General features: G+C 41.2%; 1 protein-coding gene and 3 long non-coding RNA genes across 4 annotated transcripts in view; 1 reads left to right on the top strand and 3 right to left on the bottom strand.

The window, feature by feature from the left end:
• Window positions 1–16908, top strand: part of LOC105009982 (immunoglobulin lambda-1 light chain) — an 81868-nt gene that overhangs the window by 26626 nt on the left and 38334 nt on the right. The window lies entirely within an intron of this gene.
• LOC117595351 lies at window positions 5053–5400 on the bottom strand. The gene is made up of 3 exons (XR_004576551.1): window positions 5343–5400; window positions 5210–5252; window positions 5053–5073 (listed from the first exon to the last, which is right to left on the bottom strand). It is a non-coding gene; the product is annotated as an uncharacterized LOC117595351 (long non-coding RNA).
• LOC117595343 lies at window positions 10585–12634 on the bottom strand. The gene is made up of 7 exons (XR_004576542.1): window positions 12596–12634; window positions 12351–12482; window positions 12045–12124; window positions 11612–11681; window positions 11008–11146; window positions 10796–10878; window positions 10585–10633 (listed from the first exon to the last, which is right to left on the bottom strand). It is a non-coding gene; the product is annotated as an uncharacterized LOC117595343 (long non-coding RNA).
• LOC117595345 lies at window positions 12637–14720 on the bottom strand. Its single transcript, XR_004576545.1, has 4 exons — window positions 14675–14720; window positions 14430–14561; window positions 12768–12853; window positions 12637–12675 (listed from the first exon to the last, which is right to left on the bottom strand). It is a non-coding gene; the product is annotated as an uncharacterized LOC117595345 (long non-coding RNA).

The raw sequence follows: 16908 nt of genomic DNA, 5'->3' as shown, positions 1-16908 counted from the left end.
TTGCTGCCTAATATATAAACCCACTGACAGGTGCCATGATAATGAGAATGTCAGTGTTATTCACTTCATCTGTCAATAATGTTATGGCTGATCGGTGAACGTCTGACCTCCATCAACTGTGATGTCACATATAATACATTTATGATACTTAAGTACGTTGAAATCAAATATTAGAAACTGGTGAGATTAGTATTCCTATAATATTTTCTTATATTATAAAACTATAATTATTCTTAATTTGTCAGATTCATCTACTCAGGAGCTGTTAGACCAAGAGGCCCCTCCCTCTGGTCCTCCCTATCTGTCTCCTTATAGGTTACCTATAGAAGCCCCTCCCTTTGGCCCTCCCTCCATGTCTCCTTATAGGTGGGTCCTTCAGTCTCTCCTCTCCTCACACTCCAACCTGTTCATCTCTCATCTGGACAGTAAGGGTTGTTCACATCACACAGTGACAACATGCTGGGGACACTCTGCACTCTCATCACTGCTCTAACATGTAAGGAGTCTGACTTACTGGAGGTTTTACTTCATGTTTTATTAATAATGAGTGTACATGTTTCTCTTTACTACATGTCATCTTATTTCCAGGTGTCAGTGGTGTGACTGTGGTGACACAGAAGCCTCCTGTTGTGACAGTGAGGAAAGGAGAGATGGTCACTATGGACTGTAACCTGGGAACTGTTGATGTTGTTTATTGGTATGAACAGGGGGGTATTCCATCAAGGCAAATCCAGGCTTATTTTGATAAGTCTGGCTAATTTAAGTGAGAGTTCTAGTACTGTGGCTTATAGGAGTCCCTGCTCAGTAACAAAGGTAACTTATACCTCTGAACTAGACTGCTCCCTCGCAGGAGACTGTCAAGATTCATTTAGCTGTGTTTCAAAAATGTCCAACAGGTGGAAACAGAATCCCCAAAATACCTTTAGTGTAATTTTTCTCTCGCATGCTTCTGTCCTGTCCGTTTTCTGAAACATAAGTTTAGACCTTTTCAGTCATTGTGACCAAGCATGAAATCACACGTTCAGTTTAGTACCAAAGAACATATCAATAGAAAGAAACAAGTTAAGAAAAGCATGTCTTATCACTTTCACTGTCTTCTAAAGCCAACAGTTAATTGACCTAGGCCTAGACTATGGCTGAATCTCAAATCGCATACTACATACTACATACTACAAGTACAGGACTTACTTTGCGGAAGATGGTCAAATACGTACTACTTAGTACATAGTAAGCTAGTATGCCAGTATTGGGACTGATTGGGTCCTACATTGTCATAATATTGTCTCAACATTACATTTTCTTGCGCATTAACATCACGCCAAGTTTGATTGTTTTGCTTGACACCATTAAGCATTGTGTTAAACTGAGTAACATTTCTTATGAAGTTTACTTCCACCACAAATAGCATCTATGCCACTGGTGTTTTAAAAGCTTATAAGCCAGTAATACTAGTATCTTACTACTTGGAATGGTCATGAGAATTGCTAGGGAGACTGAAGGCAAACTTTACACTGACAAAATTATTTCATTTCAGGGCACAACAATGGTTGACATTGATGCAATACTATCAATATAGGTGACGATAACTGACTTTTCCGTCCAGTGAAAAGACAAGACAAGAGAATCGTCACTGCGCAAATAGTTCTGGTCTATATTACCCCAAAAAGCATGCATGGATGCATACCTCAACTTAGACAAGCTTTGACCACTGTTCAGCCTGTCTGCATAGCGCTGCGTTTCTTTGCATGTGGGATATTCTTGTAAAGTGTTGGTGATGCAGAAGGTCTTGCGAAGGCAGGTGCATGCTAGGAAATAAGGATATCCATTGCTCTAAAGCAGTACCTGAATATTTTCATCACTTTCTCTGGTCATCTTGAAACACAAAGAATCAAGGAGGCGTTTTATTCAATTGCAGGTATGTGACAGGGAAAATACATGTAAAGTAGCCTACTCAGTTTATTCTTGCTAAACTATTGATGTTTCTTGTCTCTTTTTTTCGTCAAACTATATTGTGTTTTCTGGATCTTGTCATTTTTGTTGTGTGGAAACCAGCATTAGCTGATGGTTTAAAGACAGCTAATAGGTCCTCATCAACAAAAATAATTAACAGAGAAGCTCAAAATGATCACTAAGTCCTCTTGTCCTTCGTTTCCTACATAAAGTTTTCAGTGTCTTCAAAATGATTACACAAAAACATGAATGGGGAGAGAGTTTCTTGTTCTTCCTCTAGAGTTGAGGCCTCTCAGAACATCTACACAGCACCCTGTATTTCCTCATCATTCAGGGTTACCCGGTCTCAGAAGAGGCCTGTGTTGGCATTTACTGTTATGGAACTTGTTGACTAAGGTGCATTTGAGAAATGTCTGTCTTTCCATTGGCTGATATGTAAATCTTTACTTTGATTGTGACACACATGTCTGTATAATATCAGAGGATTAACAGGTATTTGGGCCATGTCCTTCTGCCTAGAAGAAGGGTGTCAGTCTTTTGTTCCTCAGGAATGTGGGGGATCTGGTATTTGCATAGGGGGCATCTATTGTCTGTCCAGATGCTGTAAGAACTCTTAGAATTGAAGAAGTTGCTTGGCAGGAAGGAGAGCTGTCCTTTGTGTGAAGTTTAGGTAAACACAACAGTAAAGAGTAAGTCAGACTTGTTCCCAGTGCATGTTGGACTCCGGCAGGGCTGCCCTTTGTCGCCGGTTCTGTTCATAATTTTTATGGACAGAATTTCTAGGCGCAGCCAGGGGCCGGAGGGTGTCAGGTTTGGGGACCACACGATTTCGTCTCTGCTCTTTGCGGATGATGTTGTTGTGTTGGCCCCTTCAAACCAGGACCTTCAGCATGCACTGGGACGGTTTGCAGCCGAGTGTGAAGCGGTGGGGATGAGAATCAGTACCTCCAAATCCGAGGCCATAGTCCTCAGTCGGAAAAGGGTGGCTTGCCCACTTCAGGTTGGTGGAGAGTTCCTGCCTCAAGTGGAGGAGTTTAAGTATCTAGGGGTCTTGTTCACGAGTGAGGGAAGGATGGAACGGGAGATTGACAGACGGATCGGTGCAGCTTCTGCAGTAATGCGGTCAATGTATCGGTCTGTCGTGGTGAAGAAAGAGCTGAGCCGCAAGGCGAAGCTCTCAATTTACCGCTCAATCTACGTTCCTACTCTCACCTATGGTCATGAGCTTTGGGTCATGACCGAAAGGACAAGATCCCGGATACAGGCGGCCAAAATGAGCTTTCTCCACAGGGTGGCTGGGCGATCCCTTAGAGATAGGGTGAGAAGCTTGGTCACCCGGGAGGAGCTCAGAGTAGAGCCACTGCTCCTCCACATCGAGAGGGGTCAGCTGAGGTGGCTTGGGCATCTGTTTCGGATGCCTCCTGAACGCCTTCCTGAACGCCTTCCGTCCCACCGGGAGGAGACCCCGGGGAAGACCTAGGACACGCTGGAGGGACTATGTCTCCCGGCTGGCCTGGGAATGCCTCGGTGTCCCCCCGGAAGAGCTGGAGGAAGTGTCTGGGGAGAGGGAAGTCTGGGCATCTCTGCTTAGACTGCTGCCCCCGCGACCCGGCCCCGGATAAGCGGAAGATGATGGATGGATGGATAACAGTAAACATTATGGCAGGAAGGATAAGGTGGGGGGACAGCCCGCCCTTTGGGGTAAACAGATGGCAGCATCTTACCACACCCTTTTTTCTATGTAGTAAATACTGTTGAAATGATGTTTTGAGTCAGAGACTCCTCAGACGATTATTTGTGTAAGCGGTTGACGTGTCTCTCATATATGCCTAATAGTTAATAAAACTGTTAGAATGTGCCAAGAGAATTTTGTCTCTGTGTTCCTTACTCAGAGTGTCGATACATAGAATTACCATGACATTACCCAGGCAACAGCATCCCCCTGGTCAACAACGCATCTTGGCAACTGAAATGAAAGATCACAACAATCATATAGAAGTAGAGGTGTACAAAGTACAAAGTAAAAGTACTCAACTGGGTTCGTCTGTGTTCACCACTTTAGGGAAGTATCTAATTAAGATCTAAGTAACCAGGTAAAGGGATTTCAAAACTAACCAGTGATCAACAAAATAAAAAGGAAGAGTGTGAATGATCAATTAAGGTCATTGGTTAGTAAAATTCTGTTTAGGTAATTTAGCTCATTCTTAGAAACTTCCCAAAACTGGGGAACACAGCCAAATACTTCCACTATTTACTTTTTAAACTAATGAGTAGAAGATGCCATGACAAATTATTATTGTGTTTGCATTTCTAAATAATGACAACATAGTGTATATTAATTTATATAACAGGATACAACAGGTAAGGACCATTCCACTAAATGCTGAATTTGTGGTTCTTTAATGACTACAGTAATAGATAAAGATAGCACTGTCAGTAAAGATAAGGATGCATACATAAAGTGCAAGTACAGTATTTGCAAACGTCATGTCTTTAATAAAATAGTCCTCATTCTGTGCACAGTGGAATTATATGCCAATCTTGAATAGAAATATATTGGAACAAAAGGAGGCTTGGTACAGATAAGACATAATTTACACATATTATGGCCTTTATAAAAGGGTTGTACTTAGAACCAAACTTAAATCTTTTAAGACAGGCAAACAACCCTTCTCGGTTCTATTGGACGCATAGAACTTAAAAGGGTTTAGGTTTCTACTTGTGATATTTGAGGAGGGACTTTGTTCTGTAGTGTACCGGAGCAGTTTAGAAGAGGGGTAGGAACTCCAGATGTCCTGCTGTCTTAGGATGACTCTGCAGAATGCAGGCAGTTCCAACAGGCACTGCAGAGCAGAGTTCATAAAACAGGTGTTTTCGATGTTGGGCAACCTGGGAGAAAAAAATGAATTTGTGAGGCATGAATCCACAATACCTCTTAATACCACAAAGATTATTTTAAAACAAAAGTTGAGTGTACAGATAAATGTGTGTGGTGTATTTTACCCGAGGAGCTTGGTGTTGTCTTTGAGATCGCCTGTGCATCTTTGCCTCACTATCTGGGTGCCTCTCCTGTTGAAGAGGATGAAGAGATGGGCCGGGGGGCCCCCAGATCTGACATAAGGCCTAAAGAAAAGATGGAAAAGGCAAAGATCGCATGAGAAGTAGCTCAACCTTAGTATATCTCTTGAGCCCCACAGTATTACCAGAAGTTATTTTTCTACATGGGATCTCTGAGAATGTTCTTGTCTATAGTATTCACCTTTCCAGGGAGACAGAGGAGGCTCTCTGGTCAATGGAGGCCTCTACAGAGAGAGACAGAGACACTGTGGTAACAGAGTTGTTTTGTAAAGTTGGAGGAAAATAACACCAGCAAATGCCAACTGTTTACAGACCAGCAGGTGCAACAATTTGAGGCACCACTGTCTTCTCCTGTGGAAGAACTGCTCCCACCATTTTGACTGGCAAGCTCTTGAGATGGCTGTAACGACACAGGCATGTATTAACGGATCCTTATAATAGACTTTCTCATTTAAATATTGGCAGGTAGTGTTATATCAGACAGTACCTGGTGTTCTCAATGTCTTTCAAGGTCTCTCCATGGTGGTCCAGGGGCTTGGGAGAACAGCACCGGAGGGGAGAAGGGGATAGGTGTACTGGGGAGGAAGGGCAGGGAAGACCAGGGGGAGTGGCAGGAGATGAGTGGGTGGAGTCAGATGATGAAAAGGTGGGATCAGAGGAAGACTGGGTGGGATTAGAAGATGTCTGGGTGGAGTCAGAAGATGAAAGGGTGGAGTCAGTCAGGGAAACACAAGACTCTCTGTTGTGGAAATTTCTTCATACAATGTATTCTCACTGAGTAAAGGACTGAGTCCCACTGTTAAGATAGGTAGAGGAATGTGGGGGATCTGGTATTTGCATAGGGGACATCTATTGTCTGTCCAGATGCAGATCAATGGGTTCTAGGACAAGATAGGAGAAGATACAACAGGGGGCAGTAAGGTCAGTTGGCCCCTTTGGGTAAACACTAGAGTAAACATTATGGCAGGAAGGATAAGGTGAGGGAAGATAGCATTTGACTTGTGTGATAGAACAAAGGGAAAGGTGTTTGATTGACATGAGACAGATGGCAGCATCTTACCACACCCCTTTTTCCTATGTGATATATACAGTTGAATTAGCTATGGTGATGGGGAGAGGGCTGTGATCCTTCCTCTGGAGACAGGTGGAAGGAGGAGATTGAGATGACTCTGGAGGACAGATTGGAGGGTGATTTGGCAGGGGATCCAGGGTTTGAGAGGGGTGGAGTTCCGCCAGATAGCAGGGCAAGTGGTGTCAAAGATGGCTCCAAAGAGGAAGAAGGAAGGAAAACCAAATCACATTGGATTTGATTCCTGTCTTTCTTCTTCTGGTCTCCCAAAATGGGGGCAGGCACCAAACTTGCATCTGATGGCAGCACTTCAGGTGGAATTGGTAAACAAACAAGTTTCTTCTTTTTCTGTTTTGAAAACATTGTAGAATATTACAAAAGAACTATGATCTGTCAAACTATGATCTGAACTTTAAAAGAAATTACTAATAACCTGATACTATTTCATTCTTCCTTACCAGCAAACACAAATATACAGATTAACTCAAATGAAACCGTTCAAACACTACAGTTACAACCTAATGTCCCATTGCACACTATTAGCCACTAGATTTCTGGTCAAAAGTGGTGCCCATGAGTTAAGGGTATAAGGTACCATAACAGTTGGGACACAAATATGCATAATCAAAAAAACAAGGTTAACTTTTGAGGTAAGAACTAGATACTTGAAGTCCAAGCTAGACATGTACCTTCATACAACAGCACAATCCTCCCATTTTAGTGTTTCTGTTGAATATGTGTTGGTTTGAACATCTTATAGCTTATTTGACTTTGTGATGTCATCTGACATTAAAATGCCCTTTGGTTCCATTTGGGCAAATTTGAGTTAATCATGGGTGGCCTGTAACCAGGTAACAACTACATACCTACAATTTGAAAGTAATCAATTCATATGTATTCATAGTTAGTGCAATTTCATAAAATGTTTTATTTGATAAAAGCCATGGTTTTAACTTTCCCTAGCTCCAACTTGCTGGTCATTCTGCTTGTGAACATTTAAAAGAGCCTGGAAATTCTATTTATTTGCTGCTATTTATGTGTTAATTGAGATCAGTGGCATCCTTGAGCCTGGGTTATAGTCCCAGATTTGTTATGAATAGCCCCAGATCTCAAATTGACAAAAGAAAACAGTAAAGAAATGTCCCCTGATCTATTCATCAATAATTCCGACCGCACATTACAATGTAGAAGTGTACGCCACTAGCGTGTACATCGATATTTTCCTCATGTACATTCAAAACCCTGTACTGTCCCGAGCGGGACGTGGGGTGGGCTAATCCCCGAATGTGTTGTGATCCTAGCGACCCCTCTGATTGAGATTAATGTGAATGTAGCTTTAAAATGTAGGAGTTGGAGAGAAGCAAAGGCAACCATATTTAAAACAACAGTGCCCGCTTGCTTGTCTTAGTTGTTCTGTGCTAATCAACTAAATGTGAGGTGCTGCTCGGGGAGTAATTGGAAAGCAGTCATCTAGCTGATTCTAACATGAGTCATTCTGCTCTCTAATCAATACATATACAGTGGGGAGAACAAGTATTTTATACACTGCTGATTTTGCAGGTTTTCCCACTTACAAGCACGTAGAAGTCTGTAATTTTTATCATAGGTACTCTTCAACTGTGAGTGACGGAATCTAAAACAAAAATCCAGAAAATCACATTGTATGATTTTTAAATAATTATTTTGCATTTTATTGCATTGTATTGCATGACATAAGTATTTGATACCTCAGCAAAGCAGAACGTAATATTATAAACTCCATGCTTCATGGTTGGGATGGTGTTCTTGGGGTTGTACTCATCCTTCTTCTTCCTCCAAACACGGCGAGTGGAGTTTAGACTAAAAAGCTCTATTTTTGTCTCATCAGACCACATGACCTTCTCCCATTCCTCCTCTGGATCATCCAGATGGTCATTGGCAAACTTCAGACGGGCCTGGACATGCGCTGGCTTGAGCAGGGGGACCTTGCGTGCGCTGCAGGATTTTAATCCATGACGGAGTAGTGTGTTACTAATGGTTTTCTTTGAGACTGTGGTCCCAGCTCTCTTCAGGTCATTGACCAGGTCCTGCCTTGTTGTTCTGGGCTGATCCCTCACCTTCCTCATGATCATTGATGCCCCACGAGGTGAGATCTTGCATGGATCCCTAGACCGAGGGAGATTGACCGTCATTTTGAACTTCTTCCATTTCATAAAAATTCAGCCCACAGTTGTTGCCTTCTCACCAAGCTTCTTGCCTATTGTCCTGTAGCCCATCCCAGCCTTGTGCAGGTCTATAATGTTATCCCTGATGTCCTTACACAGCTCTCTGGTCTTGGCCATTGTGAAGAGGTTGGAGTCTGTTTGATTGAGTGTGTGGACAGGTGTCTTTTATACAGGTAACAAGTTCAAACAGGTGCAGTTAAAACAGGTAATGAGTGGAGGGCTTCTTAAAGAAAAACTAACAGGTCTGTGAGAGCCGGAATTCTTACTGGTTGGTAGGTGATCAAATACTTATGTCATGCAATAAAATGCAAATTAATTATTTAAAAATCATTCAATGTGATTTTCGGGATTTTTTTTCCAAAAAAGGCAAGTGAATAAAAACGTGTCTTTAGTCTTGCAAACTATACCACCCCTGCTTTACTGCTGTTATTAACAAGCTAACGCAAAGCAAACTTGTCATGCTTGTCAAGCTGGATAACGAGTAAACACCAGCACCAGAAGAACTACTGGATGTTACGTTCCTCACTTTAAAACGGAATTAAAGTAGGATTCTGTAGTGACTTACCCTGCTGGTGAACTCCCTCCTCATTACGGACACATGTTTACGTTTTAGATGCTGAATCATCACCGTGGTGCTCCCGTGCCATGCCATGTCGCTTTTGCATATGTTGCAATTAACACACTTTTTCGATGTATTTAGTGTGAAATGCTTCCGAAACTTGGATGACTTAGGTCTTACAGATTTCTCTACATCCGCCCTGTGTTTCAGAATAACGTTACGGGTTTCTCCGATGGTCTTTCCTCTAACTCCGCCCTGTGTTTCAGAACAACGTTACGGGTCTCCGATGGTCCCTCCTCTACCTCCGCTATGCTCTTTTTCCCCGCTCTGCTCTGTGCTCAACTAAATATTTTGTTTTATACTCAAACATCTCTGCGACTTATTGAGTGGCGTAATATGCGCGCGACACAAAGAATCGATAATGAAATTCGTTGCCAAAATCTTTTAATAAACACATTATATTGATTTAATCGATTCATTGTTGCAGCCCAGCTTCTTACTAAGTTTACTTCCACCACAAATAGCTTCTATGTATGGCGTTTGCCACTGGCCATTTTAACAGTGTATTAGCCAATAATAAGCTTTACCAGTATTTACTAACTTACTGGAATAAAATGTTTGCACTTGCTAGTGAGTCTGCCAAAGCTATTTAATTTCATGGCATAAGAACATATTTTTTTCTTTCACAGCAAAACAACATACTTTTTGCTTTCATTCCTGAATGGTATTTATACAATAACTATCAATAAAGGCGACGATAACAACATTTTTCACAGTTGGTAAGGAGCAGAAACTCTACCTACTGCAGTCATTTGGGTGATGTCAAAATAGTCAGCAGTTGGATCATCTCTAAACAAACTAGACTATTAAAACCAATGACACATTTCTAAATGTTGCTTTACTCGCTTCTTGTTCAGAGCAAGGAGTTTAGGTGGCCAGGCAGTACACAAATCTACACGAAAACTAAAGAGCAATAAATGTTTCTGTAAATAATCAAGGAAAGCGTATAAGATTCAAGTGCAGAGCGCACTATGTTTAATTCTGGACCCACTAGGAGTAATGCAGTAATGGAGGTCAAGCAGGGTCACACACAGCAGGTAATAGTTCCAGTAGGGTGAGACAGTAACTAGGTGGAGGACAGGCAGGTTCAGACACGGGTGAAGACTGTGTAACCAGGCGAAGGTACAGGAGGGACGAAGGCTTAAAACGTAGTCGGTGAGTCTCCAAGGCAGGGGTCGTAGTCAAACATCCAGAAACAGCTGCAACGATAGAATATGGCACAAACAAACAATAAAATGAATGTCTAAAAGCTGCTGAGATGTCTGGTGTATAACACATCAGTAAACTTGTAGCAAAGTAAGCATTGTCAATTATAAAAATTACCAATACATCTTTTACTTGACTAAATTCAACATTCACTCAAGTTATTTTGACATAGGTAGATTTCCTCTAAATTATTAAACCTGAAAGGTAAAGATCCGGGTCTGATTAAAATGAAGAACCACGGACGTCTGAAGGTCCCAACGTTTCTAGAAAGGAAAGAGAAGACCCCACACCAGTCTCACTTCTGTATCAGGCCTTAATAAATTATACAGAAATATTCAGATCTCATTTAGTGCTTTGTAGCTGTTTTCTATCCATGTTAGCTCCTCTGTCTGCAGTTTCACAGACACTCTCCACCAAGCTGTTGCAACCCATTAAATCTTGTGTTCCTGTCCCAGAGTTCCCCTCAGTTGTCCACTCTTCATGCAAAATAATGCAGCTTTTGATCCCCTGGAAGACATTGTATTTGCATTTATATTTTAAGATGATTAACAATCAAGTGTAGTGGACATGAATTGTCACTGTCCCATGCTAAACTAGCCCCCCCCCCATAATTTCAAAAACAGTGTCTGCCCTCAGTACTAATGCTCTAAAGAATTTCCCAATGATTACCTTGGTGGTCTTGGGCAGACAGATTCTATTGGAAGCTCTTCTAATTCTGCATCTTAGGTGCCTGGTCTCCTTCACCTGCTCCACTATATGAGAAGGAAGACAGGGCTTAAATACAATGTCTGAATAATAACATATATAGGAGCATTACACAAAAGGGAAACTCAATAACATAATAAATATTCTGTGACATTGTTTGTGGCCTAGAGCCGTACCTGCACACATAGAAGAGGATGTAGGCAGTGTGAGCTCTGGTCCTGAGTACAGTGGCCACATCTGTCCTACGGACACGTGCATCATCCATACAGAGCCATCCACTACCATGGCTGTCCAGCAGATCAGTGATGTAGTGGCCTGGAGAATGTGGACATGGGAACATTGAACAGTTGAGACATTACACTCTTAAATGTTTGTGGGCAAGGTGTGCTTGTTTTACTATTCAATACCGATCATATTAAAGCATTTTTTACAACTTTTTAATTGGCTAATAAAGGACAAGTTTGACTGTTCACCAGATGTTCTGCAAAAAAATCAGGGAATGACATTAGGCCTTTTTCAGTGGTTCTCAAACCTCTCCTTGGGGTAACCAGACATTGAAGATCTAGCACACCTGAATCAACTTGTCTGATAAATATCTTACCCTTGACCTCTTGAAAGTTTTGTTTGTTTGTCATAAATAACAAAAAAGTTTGTTTGTGACCTAAAAAAGGCTGTTAAAATTGATTAAAATGGTATTTAAAAGGGGAGTTCCAGACTTTTTAGAACTAAGCAGCGTTGCCTGGCATGTAACTTTACATGTGTATTTGAACTATATTGTACCTGTATACAAGCTGTCTCCCAGATGAGAGATCACACTTGACAATCTATAAACAGGTTCTGGCTGGTATCTCTGTAAGAAAACTACTTAATCTTGATCTGACCACTCTCCCAACTTGATCAAGTAATATACTGTTATTTATGTTCTTCTATTAGTCTCATTCTCAGTCTTTCTCTCTTTCTCTCTGCCAGTGTCTATTTTTTACTTCTCACCACTGTGGCTGTCTGCTGCCTTTTCTCACTGTCAGCTGCTTTTGCTTGCTGGTCTGAACCATTTGAAGCTGTTGTATGCATATCAAATGTAAAATAAAAACACAAATATATATATATAGTGTCTATTAAGAGACACTTTTAATCTGTTTCCTATTTCTCTCCTCAACACTCATGTTACATGATGAGAGGGTGTTTTCTGACCCTTAGAAACACAATGTCATACCTGAACTAGAAGGGCAGTTTGGTGGAGTGTTGACCACGCTGTTGTTTCCCAGTGACCTCACCCTTTGTGAATCGATGGTACTGAAAATACATCATTCATAGTGTTTTGTTAGTATGCAAATTAAACAAACCATACAACTAAAATTCAAAGCCTTAGACCATTTCTAACATTAAGATGGAAAATGATTGCAACCATTTATATTTGCATTCAAGTCTCAAATTTCTAGATGTTCCACTTTCACACCAAACGTGCTCCTGTTCATTTGACGCATGGTCATGAATCTGTCCATATCCAGAGTGAACCTACCTGTCACCAGGCTGGACAGTTTCCCCACAAAGGCCCTGGAGAGTAAGTTCTTCTGGGATAAACATGGGGTCCTCTACCTTCTTTGGCTCCCAGTCATCTGCACAAAACCGCTTCACATGAAGCATTAGGACCCTGCTCAGAGAAGCAAAGGGGCATTCACACAGACAGGCAGGCATTCACACAGTCCTTTACTCAAAACGTGGTTTGTTGTGTTGAGAACAGATCACAGAGGTGGGGAGCCTCACCGAGGCAGTGTCAGGAAGTGGGTGGACACAGATGCCATGTTGCATGAACAGTCCCAGCATTTACATTCCAATGGAGACGGCTAGGTGACAAAGCACAGCAATACAATGACTATAAACATTACATTCACAATAGTCTTCCTCATCATACTAACTTTTGGTTTTAAGTGCTTACCATGAAGTAGTGTTCCAGGCTATGTCTCAGGTGAGCGCTTAGACTTAGTGACAGGTGGTTGTATTTCTCCTGACCAAACACTACAGCTCCACAGCTTCAGGGGCAGAAGGAGGGATGGAAATACATCAGTTCTCAGACACATTAATGCTACCTGCCGTACCCTCTGGATTCTACATTTTCATAAAACATTAAACCTCACCAAGGCTGCATCTAAATAAGCATCTGTCTACTTACACGCCTGTTACACACATGTAGTGTATGTAGACATGTCTGTTTCCTGGTGCAGGTACCTGTGGTGTTCAGGTTACCTGGTGAAGGTACCTGTGGTGTTCAATTTACCTGGTGCAGGTATGTGTAGTGTTCAGGTTACCTGGTGCAGGTATGTGTGGTGTTCAGGTTACCTGGTGCAGGTACGTGTAGTGTTCAGGTAACCTGGTGCAGGTATGTATGGTGTTCAGGTTACCTGGTACAGGTGTGTGTAGTGTTCAGGTTACCTGGTGCAGGTACGTATGGTGTTAAGGTTACCTGGTATAGGTACGTGTAGTGTTCAGGTTACCTGGTACAGGTACGTGTAGTGTTCAGTGTGAATTCCAGCTGCTTCACCGGACAGATGTACGGTTCTGGTGAGTCCTTCACTGCCATACCCTCCTCCTTCAGCTGACACAGGAGGTGCACCAAATATTCATGGGCATCCTACAGGAAGGGAAGAAACAAATAATATACTCAACAAATAGAATATGCAACATGAGACAATTTTAGAGATATCAATGAATTACAGTCCATACAAGGAAATCAGTAAACTTAAATATGTGATGCCGTAATCTACAGATTTCCAGTGCGTGGGAATACAAATATGTTTAAATGGAATATTTCAGTGATATTTCATTTTAGTTCATGAAATATGGGACAAACACTTTACATGTTGGATTTATATTATTGTTGGATTTATATTATTTATGTTGGATTTATATTATTTATATTATTGTATCTAACCTGTTCATCGTTGTCCTGATAGTCCTGGTGGCCAATGGACAGGCAGCTTTTGACAGTTTTAAGGATTTTCTTCTTTTCCCTTGTCCTAGATTTAGATGGGCCTTCAGAAAGCCTTGCAGTCTGTAATTCAGCAAAACAGCTGTGGAGGGAGTAAGGAAATCCTTTATTTTGTGCTTAAATTTCTGCCTCTAAATAAAAAATGACAAGAAATCTCATCCAAACACCCAGTGAAAACTTTCAAGTTTCATTTGTCATAATAACAGGATACACAAGGTAAGGACCATTCCACTAAATGCTGAATTTGTGGTTCTTTAATGACTACAGTAATAGATAAAGATAGTACTGTCAGTAAAGATAAGGATGCATACATAAAGTGCAAGTACAGTATTTGCAAACGTCATGTCTTTAATAAAATAGTCCTCATTCTGTGCGCAGTGGAATTATATGCCAATCTTGAATAGAAATATATTGGAACAAAAGGAGGCTTGGTACAGATAAGACATAATTTACACATATTATGGCCTTTATAAAAGGGTTGTACTCAGAACCAAACTCAAATCTTTTAAGACAGGCAAACAACCCTTCTCGGTTCTATTGGACGCATAGAACTTAAAAGGGTTTAGGTTTCTACTTGTGATATTTGAGGAGGGACTTTGTTCTGTAGTGTACCGGAGCAGTTTAGAAGAGGGGTAGGAACTCCAGATGTCCTGCTGTCTTAGGATGACTCTGCAGAATGCAGGCAGTTCCAACAGGCACTGCAGAGCAGAGTTCATAAAACAGGTGTTTCCGATGTTGGGCAACCTGGGAGAAAAAAGGAATTTGTGAGGCATGAATCCACAATACCTCTTAATACCACAAAGATAATTTGAAAACAAAAGTTGAGTGTACAGATAAATGTGTGTGGTGTATTTTACCCAAGGAGCTTGGTGTTGTCTTTGACATCGCCTGTGCATCTTTGCCTCTCAATCTGGGTGCCTCTCCTGTTGAAGAGAATGGAGAGATGGGCCAGGGGGCCCCCAGATCTGGGGAAAAGGCAAAGATCACATGAGAAGTAGCTCAACCTTAGTATATCTCTTGAGCCATATTGCCAGCAGTTATTTTTCTTCATCCCTGAGATTTTTCTTGTCTACAGTACTCACCTTTCCAGGGAGACAGAGGAGGCTCTCTGGTCAATGGAGGCCTCTACAGAGACAGACAGAGACACTGTGGTAACAGAGTTGTTTTGTAAAATTGGAGGAAAATAACAACAGCAAAGGTCAACTGTTTACAGACCAGCATTTGCAACAATTTGAGACACCGCTGTCTTCTCCTGTGGAAGAACTGCTCCCACCTCTTTAACTGGGAAGCTCTTCAGATGGCTGTAAAGACACAGACATGTATTAACGAATCCTTATAATTGACTTTCTCATTTAAATATTGGCAGGTAGTGTTATATCAGACAATACCTGGTGTTCTCAATGTCTTTCAAGGTCTCTCCATGGTGGTCCAGGGGCTTGGGAGAACAGCACCGGGGGGCAGAAGGGGATAGGTGTACTGGGGAGGAAGGGCAGGGAAGACCAGGGGGAGTGGCAGGAGATGAGTGGGTGGAGTCAGATGATGAAAAGTTGGGATCAGAGGAAGACTGGGTGGGATTAGAAGATGTCTGGGTGGAGTCAGAAGATGAAAGGGTGGAGTCAGTCAGGGAAACACAAGACTCTCTCACAGGGGGAGAGGGCTGTGATCCTTCCTCTGGAGACAGGTGGAAGGAGGAGATTGAGATGATTCTGGAGGACAGATTGGAGGGTGATTTGGCAGGGGATCCAGGGTTTGAGAGGGGTGGAGTTCCGCCAGATAGCAGGGCAAGTGGTGTCAAAGATGGCTCCAAAGAGGAAGAATGAAGGAAAACCAAATCACATTGGATTTGATTCCTGTCTTTCTTCTTCTGGTCTCCCAAAATGGGTGCAGGCACCAAACTTGCATCTGATGGCAGCACTTCAGGTGGAATTGGTAAACAAACACGTTTCTTCTTTTTCTGTTTTGAAAACATTGTAGAATATTACAAAATATATATTTTTTTTTTTTTACTTTACTTTACAGCAAATGTCAAACTATGATCTGAACGTATAACTAACAGCCTGATAACTAATAGCCAGATACTATTTCATTCTTCCTTCCACAAATATGCATTATCAAAAAAACAAGGTTTACTTTTGAGGTAAGAACTAGATACTTGAAGTCCAAGCTAGACATGTACCTTCATACAACAGCACAACCCTCCCATTTTAGTGTTTCTGTAGAATATGTGTTGTTTTGAACATCTTATAGCTTATTTGACTTTGTGATGTCATCTGACATTATAATGCCCTTTGGTTCCATTTGGGCAAATTTGAATTCATCATGGGTGGCCTGTAACCAGGTAACAACTACATACCTACAATTTGAAAGTAATCAATTCATATGTATTCATAGTTTGTGCTATTTCATAAAATGTTTTATTTGATAAAAGCCATGGTTTTAACTTTCCCAAGCTACAACTTGCTCCAACATTTAACAGAGGCTGCTATTTATGTGTTAATTGAAATCAGTGGCGTCCTTAAGCCTGGGCTAGTCCCGGGTTTTTTATGAATATCCCCGAAACTAAAATTCATACACATGCGCATTCACACGCGCTGCATGAACGAAGAAAAGAAAACAACAACAAAAAGAAAGAACAGAAAGAAGAAAATCTTATAATAAAAAAAGAACAACTACTTTATGAATAAACCAAACCCAAACCTCACCCCAAGCACCAAACGTTTTCCGTAACTTACAATAATACCTATCTTTTCACTTACTTTTTAAGTGTGTTAGTCATCATTTTTCTTGTAACATTCCTGTATTTTTTTCTTATACAAATTCTTAAATTTACAAACACTTTTGCAACACATTAACTCTTAGTCCAAAGTGTTCCACAGTTTAACTCCGTAAATGGATAAACACATCTGTTTTTGTGTAGTTCGTGCAAAGAGTGTTTTAAAATGATATTGCCTTCTATGGCTATCTTCCTCAGATACAAAAATAAATAAAGTTTGTAGAATCATATAGGCAAAACTCTCTGCTTAACTTTCCACTTAATATTCAAAATCTTCAAATCAACCAAATCTTTGAATTTTAGGAGTCCAGAATGTAC

The sequence above is a fragment of the Esox lucius genome, chromosome 11 (assembly GCF_011004845.1).
Source record: "Esox lucius isolate fEsoLuc1 chromosome 11, fEsoLuc1.pri, whole genome shotgun sequence".
Lineage (NCBI taxonomy): Eukaryota > Metazoa > Chordata > Actinopteri > Esociformes > Esocidae > Esox > Esox lucius.
Note: the sequence above shows the minus strand (reverse complement) of the source record. Positions and strands in the feature narration are given on the sequence as shown.